Below are 6,333 nucleotides of genomic sequence, written 5' to 3' on the forward strand. Positions count from 1 at the left end.
CCTCACCTGGATCCCCAGGCCCCCACACATTTGGACGACTCGGGTTCTTTCGTCGCCTGGGCTCGCCTTCTTCACGGTCTGAGAGCGACACGTGAATATATGCTTGAACAAGCCCCAGTGCGGTCGACAGCCCAGAAAACCCTCACACATGGACACGAACGCAGCAAGATAGGCGATAGAATTTGGGGTAAAGTGGTGGAGCTGCGCTCCAAAGAAGTTCAAGAAGCCACGGAAGAAAATACTCGGCGGCAAAGAAAATCCACGATCAACATGGGTGGCCAAGAGCACGCACTCACCCTCTTCTGGCTGGGGCTGCCACTCCTTCCCCGGAAGCCTCGCAGCTCCATGGGGGATCAAGCCCTTGTTGGCCATGTCGAGGAGATCTTTCTCTGTGATGGTCGACTGGATCCAATCTCCTTGGACCCAGCCCTTCGGCAGGCGGGATCTGGACGAAGACCCGCCGCGGCTGGTGGATCTCCCCTTCGCCTTCTCCATCGCCGACGCCTTCTTCGCGCGTTTCAGCGCCGCTGTCTTCTCCTTGGACATGGTTGCCGGTGAGACGCGCGAGGGGAAGTTGTGCGGAGGCGAGAGTGAGCGCGCTGAGCGGAGACGAAGGAAGCAGGGAGGGAGAATGCTGAGGCACAGTACAAAAACCCTCGCCGGGTGCATTTATAAGGTCCCTTCTGAGTGGATGACAGGTGGGCCCGGTCGATCTAATCATATCCAGGAACAGTTATGCAGGCGGGATACGTGGCGAAGAAAGTGGAGCGGAAATCGAGGCGTCTCTGTCCCGTCCCATCCGAACGCCGCGGTCCGCTCCGCTTCGCGCGCTTCCCCAAATTTCGCATCCCGCGGAATCCGCGAACGGCAGATCGGTCTGTCAGACGCGGGGTTTCCTGCGATCCGTCGCTCGGAGATCGTCGAAGCCTGAAAGATCACTCGATGAAAGAAGAGAATGGATCGAGTCGATCGAAGACAAGTTGCTCACTATCGACGAAGAGATTCTTTGGTCCAGAACAACGCACGACCAGTGTGCAAAGGTTAATCGGAAACAACATCAACTCCTTCCTCACTCGAAGCCTCAATCCATTCGGGGGCTAATGATGGGGTCATGTACCTAGGGTAGGGTCACAGACCTGATCTAAGTACCTTGCTCAAGGACACCCTTGGAAGAGGTCACCTTCCAGTCGACCAACGAGGGACTCACTCGACTAACTTGAAGGACTCAACCACAAAGACTCACTCGACCACCAGAAGGTCAAGAGGCACTCTGCATTGCAACGGCCTGTAATTAAGTAGACTTTATGATAGTAAAGACACTTTATGTGGGGCGTTACCAGTAACGCCCCGGACTTAACTCACCTTAAACCCTCTCCTACGTGGGCTGGCTGGGGTCCTGGCGCACTCTATATAAGCCACCCCCCTCCACAGGTCAAGGGGTTCGGCACCTTGTAACTCATATACTCATAATCCACTCGACCGCCTCCGGGCTCCGAGACGTAGGGCTATTACTTCTTCCGAGAAGGGCCTGAACTCGTACATCCCTTGTGTTTACAACCTCTCCATAGCTAGGACCTTGCCTCTCCATACCTACCCCCCACTCTACTGTCAGGCTTAGAACCACGACAGTTGCCCTTTAGCACCGGTTCGTGCTGAACCGGTACTAAAGGGGGGGGGCTTTAGTGCCTACAATTTAGTGCCGGTTACCGAACCGGCACTAAAGGGCCTTACGAACCGGTGCTATTGCCCGGTTCTGCACTAGTGCAGCTGCTTTTTTCTCGAATGCAAGCTTCACCTTCTCGTCGATGTCCGCCTGACTAAACTTCTTTGTCTGCTTCTTGGCCTCCGGGCCCTCGTTGTTAAACACCTTCCATGTGGCGCCGTCTCCGGCGCCATGCACACGTCCATATTGCGGCCGCTGGCCCAAATGGAGTCCCTTAAGTTTGTTCAAGGTTCGGTTGAGAGGGGTGTCCCACTTGGGCCACATCGGAGAAGTAGGGCTTTTGGCTGCAAGCTGGTGTTGCTTCTCCTGCAGAAGGAACGTGAACCGTTTACGAATGTGTAGTCGACTTGATCAGGAGCTAAATGTAAGGTGGTAAAAGAATAATTAGTAGTATTCTATTCAATCTCCTCGTGATATGGTCCGTGTAAAAAACCTTCTTTTTTTTGTCCCACTTGTAGCGGCCCTAAAGAAGTCTCACTCCAAGGGGTTGGTGAACTTCGCGAAGGGGTCTGGGAGACCCGCGGCTTAACGTTCCACGTCCTCCTTATCCCATATGAGCCTCTTACCGAGATAGCCATGGCTTCCGAGGCGATGCTTCCCCGTGTTCCCTTGCTGAAGGCTCATGAATTTCGCAGCTTTAGCCTTGGCTGCCTCGGTAGCGCAAGTGTCCTTGAACTTTTCGAACTCATCTTCCTAAGTGTCGGATTTTCCTCCAGAATCTTGGACAGGTGTTCCTCAGCCTCAATAGCTCGTTTCACCCTCCTTTTTCTAGGAGGCCAAATCATTGCTGAACATGCCCATGGCGTGATTGTTAATCTTTTTCATCTTCGTATCATCACACGGTTGTTCTATGCTATCATCCCGGTCGGGGAACTTGAATCTCTTGTGCAACTTCGTCAGGAGCAACTGCCTCAAATGTTCTTTACTCCTTAAGTCATCGTCGTTGATGCTCGCGCATTTCCGTAGGATGCATCCTACTTGGTTCCCATAGCATTTGCGAGGTTCTTCCGGCTCTAATGGCTCGATATAAACCACCTCCTCCCCGACGAGCAGATGACCTGAATTGTCCTCCTTGCCCACTAGTTTTTCGATGAAAAGCTTCTAGGGTAAATGTTTTTTGGACACAAGTTTTACATCATTTGTTATGGCAAAAAACTTTCTGATGCCCTAAAACCTTCTCTCTCCTTCCCTAAACTTTTTTCAGTACCAACTTCTACATCATCTATTGGAGATGCTCTATGCAAATAGTACTACTCCACCAACCTCCATTTGTGTATACCATGCTTCCTTATCTATAGTAAACCGAACTTGCATGAGTATTTTTCTCATCTTATATATAGCTCCACCGTCTCACTCTATTTTGGCATGTTGGTAGTGTTAACTTATTTTTTATCAAATAGGTGGTGCTCATACAAATATATCAAAGAGAGGGCCAGAAGAAACATGAGCATATGAGAACCCATGGGAATAGGAGAGATCGGGATTAGTTGTGGAACGACCTTTCCATGGAGGACGAGTCTGTCATTAGTACATAAAACTCGATCTGAGATGGCTGGGAAACCCCATTGTATATGACTACTCTTGCCATCTACGCATGAGAGTTTGTGCTCCCAGAGAAGTTCGAAGTGAAATGGAGAGCCTCAATGAAAATTGGCGAGGATAATCATATTGCAAGGCTGTCCAGAATGGAAAAGTGTCTGCCACGTTAACTAGATCTTCCGGCCGGCTTTAAATACAATAGAGTCGTCCGTAATTAGGCTAGTTACCACATAGCAGCACCTATTTTCTCTTTTATCTTGGCCTCACAGGAGCCTTTATATCCATCGCAGGCGGAGGGCTCCTATACTCAGTGCAGTTTACTCAAGGTAAAATTAGGCCAGCTAGGGCCTTACACAGTTATTTGGCACTTTAAACCGTCTGATTTGTTGACTCAGTGCTCCAGATCTGCTGGCCATTCATAATCGGTCGCTCGTCCCACTTTGCGCACTTGGGCTTATTTTCACGTCAGTCTGCTTGTCATGGTGTCCGCTAGAAAAGGCACTGCACCTCTCCAAGAAATCCTCCTAAGCATGCATCAACGAAGCGCATGCTCGAACGAGCCGCCTAGCCAACCACCACCTGGGCAGAGAGCTCTGTAGCCACCGCTGAGAACACAAGGAGGATGTTGGGTTTAGTCTCACATATGTTGCGGGAGAAGGCAGAGCACAACTTATAAGGGTGATGGTGCTCGCTCCTATTAGGGTAGTATTTCTTTTTTGGGGTGTGGCAGTGGAATAATGCCTCATTATAAGCTCGTGATGCTCTCAGTTTCCTGGCTGGTGGGCCGAGATGCTCTCTTAGAGGGCTCGTGGTACTGGTGGGATGAAAACAACGATTAACAAACCCAGAATTGCATAAAAAAGGGAGTGATGGACTGATGGTGACGCTAGATGAGTGGGACATTTTCCCACCCAAGAACACCGCCGTGACCCTCATGGAGACCTCCCACCTCGTGTCACGACTCTGACCACTCTAAGGCACATAGTACTACACCACCAACCTCCACACGTGTATAGAAACTTACACCAAACTGGACTTACATAAATACCGCTTCATCTTAAACCGAATAGCCCCAACGTCTCACTCTATTTTGGCATGTTGGTAGTAGTAAATTTGTTTTTGTCAAATAGGTGGTAGTCATATAAATAGATTAGAGAGATGGTCGGAAAGAACATGGAAGATATGAGAAGCCATGGGAATAGGAAGCACTGGGAGTAGTGGTGAACAATCTTCTTGTGTAGGGCGAGTTTGTCACTAGTACAGAAAACCCCATCTCAGATGGCTTGGAAACTTCATTCTTTATCGGCACTCTTGTCGTCTACATAGGAGAGTCTGTGCTCTCAGAGGTGTTTGAAATGATATGCAGAGCTTACGTGATATAAATTCATTGGAGAATCCTCAAAGAAAATTGGCAAGAATAACTGTATTGCAAGGTGGTCCAGAATGGAGAAACATCTGCAACATTAACTCTTTCGGACGAATTTTAATAAAACAAAATCATCTATAAGGTCATCTACAACGCGGCCACTAAGCTGGGGCACTAGGGTCACTTTCTTGGCTATTTTTTCAGGTTCCATCCGAGACCAGGATTTGGCCTTGTGTTGATGCCAAATCTACCGTGGGACGATCCAGCTCTTTTGCTTGTATGTTTTAACCACGAGTGAGTATTGAACTTACCTGTGAAGATTGTGTGTCTAGATTTTGTTATTGATCCTGTTATTGTCTTCATAGTATTTAACAGAGGTCCTCGAGGCAAGGTCTAGAGCTTTGAATATGATTAATCCTCGAGACCTTTTACGGTACATTAGGTTTATTTGAGCCGTTCATTTTATGTGGTTGGATGGCTGAGATGAGCCAATACCACAACAGATTTTCAGTAGTATTGAGGATGAACCATCTTCTAGTTAAACCACTTCCTTACCCAGTGACGCCGAATCTTTTGCACAAGTCCTTTCCTTTGATTGGAATCTTCTCCTGGAACTGTATTGTACTCATCATGAGAGACAGGCTCAGCTGTATTTTTGAGTGGTTGCCTGCCACCTATCATCTTCTTCGGTGCATTTGCTTCTTGTTCATTTGAATTTTGATCGGCTCGTTTTCTTTTGCTAGTGGATGGGCCTACCATTGGGCCCTTTGGCGCTTTAGTTTCTTCAGCTGTTCCCATGAAAGCCTCTTCATCATCAGCCATACTGTGTATCTTAGTAGAATCTTCGACATACTGCATTGATCTGTGAAAGAGAATAGGTACGAGGGAAAATGGGGACAGGGTCACAAATGCTCATAGCGAAAGATTTTCTCGAACAAAAACATTTTGAGGAGGAATCAGATGCCGATTTTGAGAGATGTTTCGAAAGAATGAAACATATTGATCGAGTTAGTAGGTCTGAAGAAGAATACTAGACAGCGAGCTAGGCATATCATTCGAGCGAAGCATAACACAAACCCTAGATCTGACGGATGATGTATCTCCAAATGGTGATATGCATTTTTGGGCAGCCCCATATTTTGGCCCAAGTTCTGCACATTTGCAGCACTCCTACGGGTTGCCGCAAAAACTAAACACAGTTGCGCGCACGCCAACTACCACACTGAAACTTTCCACCACCCAACCCGGCTCTCCCCGCAACCACCGCCGATGGGATCTAGCCGTTGCACACCATCGCTGCGAGTCCACTGTCCGTCCCGGGTCTAGCAGCCACCCTGCCGACCAATCCCGCCACTCCGGACGGCCGCAACAGCCGCCACCTCCTTAATTTGCAACGCTTTCGACCACATGCCACCCCTCCCTCTCCCTTAATGGCCATTGCAACATCTTTCCTCATCGTTGAGATCAATTAATGTCCGCCGGGACCACCACATGATTGCTGCCATTGAGCCGAGTCGGTGCTCCTTCGGAGCTCTCGGCTTTCGGATGACGCGGCGTCGCCAACTCTTGCAGCAACCCCCAACTTCCAGGCGTCACAAAGACCACCCCAAAAGCCATTTCAAGCAGGCCCGGTCACCACCTAGGCCCCGACAAGCAGACAACCTGAATTCTCCTCCTTGCCCACTAGTTGTTCGATGAAAATCCT

The sequence above is a fragment of the Triticum dicoccoides genome, chromosome 3A, assembly GCF_002162155.2.
Source record: "Triticum dicoccoides isolate Atlit2015 ecotype Zavitan chromosome 3A, WEW_v2.0, whole genome shotgun sequence".
In the NCBI taxonomy this organism is placed as follows: Eukaryota; Viridiplantae; Streptophyta; class Magnoliopsida; order Poales; family Poaceae; genus Triticum; species Triticum dicoccoides.